Source organism: Scyliorhinus canicula, chromosome 6 (genome assembly GCF_902713615.1).
Source record: "Scyliorhinus canicula chromosome 6, sScyCan1.1, whole genome shotgun sequence".
Lineage (NCBI taxonomy): Eukaryota > Metazoa > Chordata > Chondrichthyes > Carcharhiniformes > Scyliorhinidae > Scyliorhinus > Scyliorhinus canicula.
This window is the reverse complement of record NC_052151.1, coordinates 105,341,369-105,354,737: the sequence shown is the minus strand read 5'-3', so window position 1 is coordinate 105,354,737 and position 13,369 is coordinate 105,341,369. Positions and strand designations below refer to the sequence as shown.

The 13,369-nt window shown below is 48.7% G+C and overlaps 1 protein-coding gene across 3 annotated transcripts in view; it reads left to right on the top strand.

The window, feature by feature from the left end:
* Window positions 1–13,369, top strand: part of tmem244 (transmembrane protein 244) — a 155,403-nt gene that overhangs the window by 57,560 nt on the left and 84,474 nt on the right. The window lies entirely within an intron of this gene.

The following is a 13,369-nucleotide window of genomic DNA, read 5'->3' as shown; positions in this document are numbered from 1 at the left end:
ATTTTACATTTCCAAAGGAAAGGGAGATGTGATAATATGCATAAGCAACCATGTAAATAGTAATGTATACAACCTCCAACCAGCAGGTGGCAGTAGAGAACAACCACCTGACTCTGTTATCTCGAGGAGTCTGGAGATTGTCGTCGTAGTGGATAGTCATATTTGTAGCAGCTCTTGGATATTTATTATAGTTAGTAGTTCTTTGATATTTTTCTCATCTTTATCTAACCCACGCAATTATTTAATAATAAACATTTAACTAGTCAAGAACTAGATGTTCTCTTATGCATGATTCCTACCCACCAAGCACCAGAACGTAATTCCAGAGACACAAATAGGCAGTGTACATACTGGGCAGGATCTCACAACTGATTCTGCTGGAGAGAGCTGCATAGGAGAGTCCATGTCAGGACAGAACAGTGCCAATGCATGTTGATCATCAATAATGATGAAAAGCCAATGTGTGTTATATACAGGAATGTACTGGCAAATGAGAGGAGGTTTCAGATTTTGAAAGAGGAGTTTGAGGTTCAGACCACAGAGTCACTTATTAACTTATAGCTGACTCCAAATGAAAATACAATGCTTGTGCACCTGAACTGTGATACCACATTAAAAACATGCCAAAAGCCCATGATTAGCATACCCCAGGAGTATCTATTGCTGAGTTAGTAACAAGCATTTTGTTGCTATTGCCCTTCACAACCGACAAATGGATATTCCATTTTTACAAAAATGAAGACGAAACAAAGGAACTGGCCGAAGTCTGCACCTGATATGTGCATTGCCCTCCCCTGCTGTGAACCTGATTGGAGTGAGATTGTGAGGACCAAGCAGACTCCGCTTTCATATTAGAGCTAAACGAACGTGATGCGTGTTGTGAATGTCGGTCTGCTTGGGTCGCAAACGTCAGCTGGTTGGCAAAAGTGATCTGGAAAATAAGTTTGAAAATACACTGCTACAGCCCCCACCCATCCCACCCCTCATACCCACTGCCCCCTCACCCAGCCACCCATTCTCCATGGCCATTCTGCCAACTCATCCCCTCACCAATTATAATGCTGTCTGTCCATGTTAATTCCAATAATTGTATATAGTGGAAAAATAAGTTTAAAGTTAGCTTTTTATGTCAACCAGATTTGTTTCTAAGACAGTTCAGCAAAAGTGACAAACCCTCCTTGTGCCTTGCCCTCAACCCCGCGCCTTCTCCCACCTGCGCCTTCTCCCACCTGCGCCTTCTCCCACCTGCGCCTTCTCCCACCTGCGCCTTCTCCCACCTGCGCCTTCTCCCACCTGCGCCTTCTCCCACCTGCGCCCCTTACTGCTGTGTCCATTTATACTATTTTGGAGGAAAACAAATTAGATATGTCCATTATTGGTGAGCCAGGGCTTGTTACCTGTCTTTAACAATGTAATTGCTGACACATTGACAGATCTCTGTGGCATAATCAGTTAGCGCGTTTAGCTGTTAACCGGAAGGCTGATGGTTTAACCCACCCATGGACAAACCTTTCCATCTTTTGGGCCAGTTTAGTTCAGTTGGCTGGACAGCTGGTTTGTGATGCAGAGCAAGGCTAACAGCATGGGTTTCCACCCTGACTGAGGTTATTCATGATGGCCTCCTTCCTCAATATTGCCCCTCGCTTGAGGTGTGGTGATCCTCAGGTTAAATCACCACCAGTCAGCTCTCCCCCTCAAAGGGAAAAGCAGCCTATGGTCATCTGGGACTATGGCAACTTACCAGCAAGAAGTCTGGGTCTCTCCAGCCTTTCTAATTAAGATAACCTTTCATATGTTTAATTATTGAAATTGTGAAAAACTCTTGGTTTCTCTTCCTTAAATTTTCTGCTGTGTCGCCATCATGTAAATTTCCTGATTGGTTATCATTGCCCTGTTTTCTGACCTATATTGACTGCTGGTCAGGCACTGTTTCAATTTTTTAATTCTCAACTTTGTTTTCAAATCTCTCCATGTCCTCGCACCTCCCTGTCTCTGTAAACCCCTTCAAGCTCACAACATTCGGAGAATAGCAAATGTGGTACCGCTGTTTAGGAAAGGTAGCAGGGATATTGAGGAAACTGTAGGCTGTTGAGCCTCGTGTCGGTCGTAGGTAAATTATTGGAGAGAATTCTCAGGGACAGGATTCAGACCCATTTGGGAACAAATGGACTCATTAGCGATAAACAGCATAGTTTTGTGAAGGGGAGGTTATGCCTCATTAACTTGATCCAGATTTTTCAGGAGGTGACAAAAATGATTAATATGGGGAGAGCAGTGGATGTTGTTTACATGGACTTCAGTAAAGCCTTTGACAAGAAGCCTCATTGCAGACTGGTACAAAAGATGAAGTCACACAGGGTTAGAGGTGAGGTGGCACGTTGGATACAGAACTGGCTCGGTCACAGAAGTCAGAGGCAGCAGTAGAAGGATGTTTTTCTGAATGGAAAACTGTAACTAGTGGTGGGGCCTCCGTTGTTTGTAGTAAACATAAATGACTTTGAGGAAAATGGAAAATGTAGCTGGTCTGATTAGTATGTTTGCAGATGACACCAGATGAGTGACAGATAGTGTTGAGGGTTGTCAGAGGACACAGAAAGACATAGATAGCTTGGAGAATTGGGCAGAGAAATGGCAAATGGAGTTTAATCCAGACAAATTGAAGTAATGCATTTTGGTAGTCTAACATAGAGGGGAAATATACTGTAAATGGCAAAACTCTTAGGAATATAGAACGTCAGAGAGATCTGGGCGTGCAGGTCCACAGATCTTTTAAAATGGCAACACAAGTGGACAAGGTAATCAAGAAAGCATACAGAATGTTTGTCTTCATTGGACAGGGCATAGAGTATAAAAACTGGCAAATCATGCTACAGTTGTATGGAACCTTGGTGAGACCACACTTAGAATATTGCGCTCAATTCTGGTTGCCACACTACCAGAAGGATGTGGATGTTTTGGAGAAGGACAGAGGATGTTTACCAGGATGTTGCCTACCTTGGAGGGTGTTAGCTATGCACAGAGGCTAAATAGACTCAGACTATTTTCATTAACACGGCGAAGGTTGAGGGGTGACCTGATAGAGGTCTACAAGATTATGAGGGACATGGATTGAATGGATGTGCAGACACCCTTTCCCAGGGTTGAGGGTTCAGTCAGCAGGGTGCATAGTTTTAAGGTCGTGGGGTAAAGTTTAGAGGAGATATGCAAGGCAGAGATTTTACACAGAGGGTGGTGAGTGCCTGGAATGCGCTGCCAGGGGAGGTTGTAGAAGCAGATACATTAACGGCGTGAAAAAGGTATTTTGATAAATACATGGACAGGGTGGGTATAGAGGGATACGGCACAAGGAAATGCTGAGGGTTTTGGCCAAAGGTGGTATCAAGACCGGTACAGTCTTGGAGGGCTGAAGGGCTTGTTCCTGTGCTGTATTGTTCTTTGTTCTTTGCTCCATAATTCTGGATTCTTGTGCATCCCCAATTTAACTACTCCACCATTGATAGCTGTGCCTTCCGTTGTCTAGGACTTCTGGAAATCCCTCCCTGCACCGCTCCACCTTGTTTTCCTCCTTTAAAAGACTCATGAACATCTACTTCATTGATCAAGCTCTTGGCTATCTGAGGGGTCCTTGGGGAGATTGGCTTTCACCCCCCCTCCCCCCCAACTCCCCCTCCCCCTCCTCACCCCCTCCCCCCCTCCCCCCTCCTCCCCCCTCCCCCTCCTCCCCCCTCCCCCTTCCCCCCCTTCCCCTCCCCCCTTCCCCTCCCCCTCCTCCCCCCTTCCCCTTCCTCCCCCCCCTCCCTGCCCTCCCTCCCCCCCTTCCCCCCTCCCCCCTCCTCCCCCTCCCCCCCTCCTCCCCCTCCCCCCTCTCCCCCCCTCCCCTCCCTCCCCTTCCCCCCCTCCCCCCCCCCCCTCTCTCCCCCTCTCCCTCCCTCCCTCCCACACAAACACGGGGAGAATGTGCAAACTCCACAAGGACAGTGACCCAGAGCCGGGATCCGAACCTGGGACCTCGTGCCATGAGGCCGCAGTGCTAACCACTGCGCCACTGTGTGCCCTGGTTTGGCCTCCGACTTAACTGGGAGAGGTTTTGCTGCCACTGGGAAACTGACACAGGGCCTCTCCCACAATTAAGTAAACCTAGCCACCCACCTCTCCCATATCAACAGGTCTCATTAAATCCAGCCCCATATTTCTTCATGCAGCTTGGTGTCATGGGCTCAGTGTCATATTTTATTTTATAATCCTCCTGTGATGTGCCAAGGGATTATGTTAAAGGTGCTATATAATTTAAGTTGTTATTGATTAAGTAACACTGAGAAACTGGGCTGCTTTTTTGCAAGTCTGTAAAATATTCTCAAGAATGTCTTGTTCAACTGAGTACTCTAATAGAATTGAAAGAAAGAAAATGTGTCTGTTTCCAGAAAGTCACATTTTAAAATTAATATAATAACCGATTTTGAGCCTGTTAGAATGTAAATAGGGTGAAAGTGCTGTTAATAATGATTTGGCCAATAGATGTTTGTACCCAATGTGATTTGTGAACTGATTGGGTATGCATGCATTTAACAGACACTCTTTTAACCACATTAAAAGCAGTGCAGTTGCCATGCACCAGAATATTAGTGGAGTTCTTTATCTCTGATTTGCCTGATTTATTTAGACACTGATGAAACCTGTGAAAGAGTCTTCAAAATGCTATCCTAATTTCCTGTTGTCTTAAAAGTACTCTTAACATGCAACAATCTCCTGTTGAATGTATGATAATGCATTATAATATAGGTTGGGGGTCCCTGATTACAAATCCATTTGAAAAGGACTCTTGTCAACCAAAATGCTTTGAGAATCACAACATTAACATGTCAATGAGAAAAACAAGGCTGATTTCCCTCGACTGTACCTGTTCATGGGTACATAACAATGACGTAAAAATAAGTATAAATCTGTAATAGTGGGACTCCAGCTGTATACAACTAACATGAACCTAGGATGAATATTAGGGACAAAAGCTCAATGCTTTTGAATACTCCTTTGTGTACTTTCTGTCATCATTTTATATTTAGACTGATCATAGGTTGTAAAAGCTGAGAAATAATAGTGCACAACATATGACAGTTTTGACAGATGGGTAAACAAACACCTTTAAAACATATACTTCTCAGTATCCTTGGTAATTCTTTGCATCACATGACCTCATCTGAGAAATAGTCAAAAACAAGATAAAATGCAAATCATACAAATAAAAATACTGCACAAATAGCAGTTGCCTGGTAGTACAGAATTTGAGTATTGATGAAAGAAAAGGAAGCTGTTAAAACGTTTCACCAGATCAGGACAGAGACCAGAATGCCAAATTTCAAAGGGAGCAACAGTTTGTTCTGCACAAGAAAAGGGTGCTGATTGTTTAGCAAATCAACTCTGGTTGAGATGTTACCATGGAGAATTCATCAGGAAACTTTAGAGCCCCATGCTCTTGTTTAATTCAAAAACAGCCACAAACCCTGCGCATGCTGTTTCTGCTTGTAAAGAACAGGTCCCTATGTATGAATATATGTAGCTTCTAACAAGTCAAAGGGTGGCATGGTGGCAAGTGGTTAGCATGGCCTTGCAGAGCCAGGGACCTAGGTTCATTCTGGCCTTGGGTCACTGTCTGTGTGACGTTTGCACGTTCTCCCCGTGTTTGCGTGGGTTTCTTCTGGGTGCTCCGGTTTCCTCCCACAGTCCAAACACGTGCAGATTAGGTGGATTGGCCATGATAATTTGCCCTTATCGTCCAGGGATGTGAAGGTTAGGTTACAGGGTGGATTGGGGACAGGGCATGAGTGGGGTGTTCTTTCAAAGGTTCGGATCAGACTCGATGGCCTCCTTCTGCACTGCGGGGTGTCTGTGATTTCCAAGTGTGCCACATTGTCAGCTGACTGATCATTTAAAATTGGTTGTTAGTATAATTCTTAGCATAATTGAGGTTGTTCAGCAAGTGGTGTCCAGTTGCGGAATCACAACGAATGTTAGATAATAGGCACGATTTAATCATCGCGTTGTGCCCAGCAAGGATCTGGGTGCGCAGGTTAAATAGCGGGAAAGGCCAAAACCAAGATTCACGCCAGGCTAATCGGTCTCCTCCTGATGGCAAGTTCCAGATCTCATCCAAGTATGGCGAGCGTATCATTAACCCAAATCAGCATTAATTTCCATCTCATTCGCGAGATTGAAGTTGAATGTGATGACCTCCGAGGAATTAACCACCTCCCCAGCAAGAAATCACACGGGTGTCGTTTAGGATTCCTTTTTGAAAACGTGAAGCTGGTGCAATGGCTGCTGAGGGGAATTGAGGTGGCGAGTAACCATTTCCATATTTTGGCATGCAGTTCAAGGGCACCAGAGCTGCTGCTCCAGTACTCGGGAGGGGTGGGTCATCCCTCAGGGGGGTTGGACTTGGTTGGAGGATGAGGTATTTCAGGCCAGGGGTTTCTCCCGTTGGTTGCTGCAGATGCCTGGCGGCTGCTTCCTTCCTTTTCTGCATCCGGAAAGAAGGACAATTTTTTTCTGAGATGCCTGGGTCCTCGAACACTGGGCTCAGGGGGACGTACAAGTCCAAAGGCAATCCAGTGTGAAGCAAGAAGATGCTGCGGGATCTGGTAGGTGACACTGTCCCAAATGGGCCACCTGATGATGCTCTTGAAGAAATGCTGTTCACAGAGCGCTGAGGCTTTTGTTGCTGGTGTGGTGAATGCTGTATGCAACTGGCAAGTCACCGCGGGTTAAACAAGCTGGAAGTCCAGGATGTTCAGCTGCACCTTGAGAGCCAGTGGAATATGTGGATGCTGGGATTTGGCTCCGGTGAGATTGGGTCGTGTGGGAGGGCCGGCACAGCTGTGGCCCCTGGATGGAGAATGGCACTGATATGTGGAACAAATAATGCATTGGTGGACATATCATTTCTGCACAAAGATCTGGACATGATAACACATTCTCAGGTTAATCCTCTGTTTCTGTTGAGAAGCCTGTGAGGAGTAATACTGTGGGCGGGATTCTCCGTTGCCCGACGGCAACATCGTAATCAGCGATCGAGCGGAGAATCAACTCTGATGGCCAAATCGGGACCGGCGCCAGTTTGACGGCCGGCAGTCATGCTCTGCCCCCTCGGAATTGGCGTGATCACATTGCACGCCATTGCAACGCTGTTGGTGCATCATTGGCTGGCCCTCCCTGATGCTCCGCCCCAGGTAGGCCGCGTTCCCGACCACGTGGGACACGTGGTCTCAGTGGTCGGGAATCCGGAGTGGCGGTTGCGAACTGTGTCCAGCGGGGCCACACTCGGCTGGAATCGGTGCTGCTGGCCAGGGGGTCTTCCGTGAGGGCTGTGGGGACTGGTGGGGAGTGGCCAGGAGGTGGCCTGTGGCGTCGCGGATGGCGGGTTGGGGCTGCGCACAGCCGGCGCGACAGATGCAGGTTGTCAGCTGTGTGCATGCACGGCCCTGGAGCTGCCTATTCTCCAGCCGTTTTCAGCATGGGAGCCGGGTGTTTCACCAGGATCGGCGCCGATGTTTTCATCGTAAACCTCCTGCGAATTCACCGTTCGAGCCGCCACTTAGCCGCTGAAACAGAGAATCTAGCCCTGTGTGTTTGTTTTCTTTTGTGAAAATGAGCTGAAATAGCTTTGTATTGGTACCAATATGGAATGGGGACATTTCCTTGTTGTTTAATGATTAGTGTGATATGTGGAATGTTATGTAGTTGATATTCAAATCTTTGTTTCTGTTGACCGTTTAATAAATAAAATATTCTCAAGTGGTGTTGCAGGTTGTGTTTGCTGTTTTCTGCTGCTTGTGGCTGCAAACCCCTGGAGGCTGATGCTTTCTTCTTTTTCTGTAGCCTGAAAGAAGGACATTTTCTTACCTAAGGTACCTGGAACACTGGGCTCAGTGGGACGTAAGAGTCCAGAAGGCTATCAGGTTTGAAGCAAGAAGATGGGACCTGGGACACGGCATTGATACAAATGAGAAACCTGATGAAGATGTTGAAAAAATGCTTTCGCCAGAGACTTCCGGTGGCGGCCATGGAGTGAGTGGTTGCACAATTGGTGGCATCTGCTCAAGGTGGATTTTTTTGGGTCTTTCCTGCCCGAAGCGCATGGCATTTGTGGGCCAAAGGTAAGGGAATGCCTGGGGAAGGTAATACTCCCCTGGTGTGGCTGGTGGATGGATCTGCAGACAAGGAGTAGAACAACAAAGTTAGAATAAGAAGTTTACACCGCAATAGTCTGTATCGAGGTATCCAATACTGCTGCATGCTATAGAGAATGACTGGGCTTGCAGCGATCCTGCCAAAATTCACTGGCATTCAAAATATTGAAGGTTGTTAGCACTACAGAACTGGAGGTGAACTGAGTGCACAGGGTGCTGAGGAGGAGGCTGCATGCAGGCGAGCCTCCATGGGTGATGGTGCTGCGGTTGCATCACTTTCTGGACAAGGAGAAGATCCTTCAATGGGCGAGGCAGACCAAGAAGTGTACCTGAGATGGGAGTGAGCTGCGGGTGTACCAGAACCTGCATGCAGAGTTGATGAAGAGGAGGGCCCAGTTCCATCGGATTAAGGCCGTCCTCTTTGAAAAGGGGGTGAAGTTTAGGGTATCATACCCGATCCGCCTGTGGATGACTTTCCAGAAAGAAGAGCTTTATTTCGACACACCGGAGAAGGCAACAGAATTTATGAGGGGCAATGGACTGGGAAGAATGTCAGGACATTTGGAGGAGTTTTGTGTGCTTTTTAAAGTGTTTGGTGATCGGTTTTCTGGGGCAGGTCTTTGCGGGGGAGCAGTGAATGTGAGTGTTCCTTTTGTTACTCTTTAGGGGTCAACAGTTGGGATAAGTTGGGGACTTGTGTGGCATTTCATTCCCTACAGCCCACAAGTGCACCCATGAGTTCACAATGCCCTGTATGCCCAGACAGCAGACTGGCTGGGAAGACCAGGCCAGCCATCAGGCTGAGAAACCCAAAGGGGGACACCAGCCACGGCCCGAGGTGTACAGGCACTGTTGGGGTTCGAGGAGATGGCAGACAATATGTGCTGCAGGAGACTCTGTCTCAACAAAGAGACAATGCAACACCTGTGCCATGTCCTCGGGGACTTGTCACTCTGTGGAGGAGGAGGAGGACAACCGCTCCCGTTGGCCGTGAAGGTCACTGGTTCATTCCAGGGCGCAAGCGGGGACTTGTTGGCATTTCACATGCTGCAGTCCACAAGTGCACCCATGAGGTCACAATGCCCTGTACGCCCAGGCAGCAGACTGAATCAAATTAGAGCTGGACCAAGGACACCAAGATGTCCGCCCTTTAAGATTCTCCGTCATCACCGGGATGCTTCAAGTCCTGGAGGTAGTTGATGGCATGCACGGGCATCAGGGAGTGCCCTTCATTAACAGGAAGGTGTTTCACTTACTGAATGTTCAACTCGTGTGTGACCATCGCCTCTGGATCATCCACATGTGTGTACGCTTCCGAGGGGGAGTGCATGAGGACTACATTTTGGGATAATAGGAGATCCCTGGCATCTTCGAGGAGCAACCCAGGATGACTGCTGGCTCTTGGGGGATAAGGGATAACTGCTAAGGTCCTGGCTGATGACACCAATGCGAAGGCCATGGACAGAAGTGGAGACCCAATATAACAAGACCCATGTTACCAGCCGTGTTGACATTGAGCGGTGCTTTGGACTGCTCAAAATGCAATTCCAATGTCTGGTGGTGCACTGCAGTACACTCCGTAGAGGGTTTGCTGCTTTGTGATGGTCTGCTATGCCCTCCACAACCTGGAACACCAGCAGAGCAACATGCTGGAGGATGAGGAGGAGGAGGGACATGCGGGCTTATCTGAGGAGGAGGAGACGGACCAGGAGGAGATGAAGGATGAACTTGGGGAGGGTACTACAGGAGGAGCCAGAGGATGGAGGACAGACTGCGGCGAGGGCCCGGCTTGCCCATTGGACCAGGAACAGCCTCATGCTTACTAGACTCTAATAGGACGGGGCCTTGTCCCTCAGTTCAGGCCCTTCCCCTCCCCCACACATCCCCCTCCTTCCCTCCCATTCCCCTGCCTGACCACCCCCTCTCCTCCCCTTTCCATCCCGACTAACCTGTTCCACCCTCCCAGGACCCTAGGGAGTCGGCACTGACAGCGGATCATTATATAAGGCAGGATCACTCAGCTCTGGTGCGCCTCAGTTTATGTCCAAGTCTGACTCCTACCTTTCTGCTGACAGCGTGCTCATACTCATCCTCTGAACAGGGTCTGCATTGGGGGCGTTTGATCTGGCTCCGCCAGTTCTGACGCCTCCTTTATTGTCTGCAATATGATGTCGACGCCCTCAGCGATAGTCCTCAGTGTCTGGGCCACGCTCTGCAGTGCCCTGGCAATGTCCACCTGTGTATGGGACAAGTCGCTCAGTGACTGGGGCATGATTTCGGGGCCATCAGCCATGGTCATCACAGACTGAGCCATGCCTTGGACACCACTCAAGATGCCGATGTGTCCAGTGGGTGATGGTGGGGGGAGCGGAGAGCAACATGGGGTGCAGGTGCCGCAGGCCCGCTGTAAAGATTAACATGACAGAGGCTTCACATGTATCAGGTGTAACATTTTTAAAATCAGGAACATTTGACATTTCAATTCCCCCTAGCTATAGATCATGCCTCACCCAACTCCCCCCCCCCCCCCCCCACCCCACCCCTCCCCGTGCCCAATCAGTGATCCTCAATTTTTTTGATCTCACATTGTCTACTGGTTTGTCTAGGTGTGTCTCCAGGATGTATATCAAAGGTGGACGCAGCCTGCAGCTTTTCACACCCTGTGGCCTTTGATGCCCTTGGCTGACGTCCTCTAGAGGCCCTGAAGACAGAGTGCCCCGGTCAACTTACTGATTTCACTGACATCACCATGCCTCCCTATTCTGCCCACTGCCAATGAGATTTGTCGCTTCAGGAGGGGGGGCTTCGGAAGAACTGGAGACTGCCATCATCTCCTTTGTGGCAAGCCCTGGGTTGGCCTCCAGTGCTTCCTCCTTCCTGACTTTTCCCATAGGTCGGAGGGGAGCTCCAGAGGCCTCTGCCTCATCAGGCTCTGTCAGTCCTGATGCCTCCTTTTTGTCTGCAATATGGTGTCAACGCCCTCAGCGATGGTCCTCAGTGTCTGGGTCACGCTCTGCAGTGCCCTAGCAATGTCTAACTGAGTATGAGACATGTTGCTCAGTGATTGGGACATGATTTCAGGGCCATCAGCTACGGTCACAGACTGAGCCATGCCTTGGACACCACTCAAGATGCTGACGTCGCATGCCAGGCTTTCCACTGCGTTGGCATTCGTGCCACGCATTGTCGTCATCATCCCCTGTGCCCACAGCATTTGGAACTCCTCTGATCCGCAATTCACTTGCTGGAAAGTCACTGACCTCTCCTGATCTCACAACAATGTCCTGCCATCTACATCAGCTCTGGGATAACCTTGTCCAGAGTCTCGGCATCTGGCTGGGACCCATCTGAGTCCTGGGATAAGCAGACATCTGACTGCTGACTCACTTGGATGAATCAGCAACTGTGTGGTGCTCTTCAGATTGTGCCCCAGAAGCCTGTCCACTAATGTCACCCACTGAGGTGTGTGTCTCTGTGCTGGTAGAATGTGGTGGGTATAGCTGTGGCGCCTCGATGGAGTTTTCCTCGGAGCTCTCCTCCGAGATGGTCTCTTGGTGGCACTAGGGGGGATGATTCCAGACAGCCCAGCCCCATCAGATGGAAATCCTGCGAGAGAATGGACATGTGGTGAGTGAGAGGGAAGGATCATTCTGTCTGACATGAACTACTCACTTGAGACAAATCAACTGGGTTAAGGGGCAGTGGATGCTCACCTCTGTGGCACAAGTCAATCTTGCTGTCGGTGACTGATCTCTTAGAACAAAGAACAATACAGCACAGGAACAGCCCTTCGGCCCTCCAAGCCTGTACCGGTAATGATACCACCCTTGGCCAAAACCCTCAGCACTTCCTACTGCCGAATTCCTCTATACCCATCCTATCCATGTATTTGTCGAGATGCCTTTTGAACGCCGTTAACTTCCACAACCTCCCCTGGCAATGCGATTCAGGCACTCACCACCCTCTGTGTCTTCTCCCTTCACCCTTGAGTGACTTGGAAGTACCCAGCTGTGAAACTAACAGAAAGGAGTATTGCACAGGTGAGTTTTAAAGCAGTGTTTTTTTTAACTGCCGCTGTCTAGACTGTCCTCTACTTCCAGACAAGCGTCTCTCTTCTTGGGGGTTTTCAGGCATGGGTTTCTCTTCAGGGAGGGTCTCTTTAATTATGGGGTCTCTGGGGGTCTCTTCAATTAAGGGGTCTCTTAAATAATGGTGTCTTGCTTCCAGACACGGGTCTCTCTCCTGGGGAATTCTTTAATTAGGGGTCTCTGGGGAGGCCTCTTTAATTAGGAGATCTCTGGTGGAGGGAGGGGGGGCTGAAGTGGGCAGGATTCGCATTGTGGAGAGGTGGGTTGTCCTCCGATGGACTTTGGGGGAAACTCCCTTAAAGGGTTACCCCCCCTTAGCCCACCGCGAGATTCACCGTGTCGGTGAAGACACGCTTGTCAAGACCTGCACCAATTCTCGTCCACGTGATTCCAGGCCCAGAGGATCGGAGAAACATGAGGGGCTGAAGATGGTGTTTGGCCCAGTGATAGGCTGCAAATGGGTCTTAATGACCTCGATCCCGATGCCAGCGGGGGACCGGAGCATCGGGGGTGTCGATCCATTTTATTCTCTGTTACATTGGGAACACTGCTCCCAGCGGCAGAGAATCCAGCCCTTTCTCGCTCTTAATTTTACAACCTACCAATATGTGTCTCTTTATACTCTTGAGCAAACTAAAACAAATGACCAAATTAACTAATGAACAATCCCTTAGTAGGGGACTGCAACAAAAACAGAAAAGAAACTTATCAAAATAAAATAAAATTTTAGGAAGCATCCAGAGTTCAGCAGAAGACCCTGTCAAGGGGCACTGTAACCAAAAAAAACTAAACTTAAAAAAAACTTTAAATAAATTAAAATAATGTTTCCAGGGCTGATGATGCAGCACTTCAGCCCCAACAGCACTCATCAGCCACAGAAGTTCTCAAACATAGAACATAGAACAGTACAGCACAGAACAGGCCCTTCGGCCCTCAATGTTGTGCCGAGCCATGATCACCCTACTCAAACCCACATATCCACCCTATACCCGTAACCCAACAACCCCCCCTTAACCTTACTTTTTGTAGGACACTACGGGCAATTTAGCATGGCCAATCCACCTAACCCGCACATCTTTGGACTGTGGGAGGAAACCG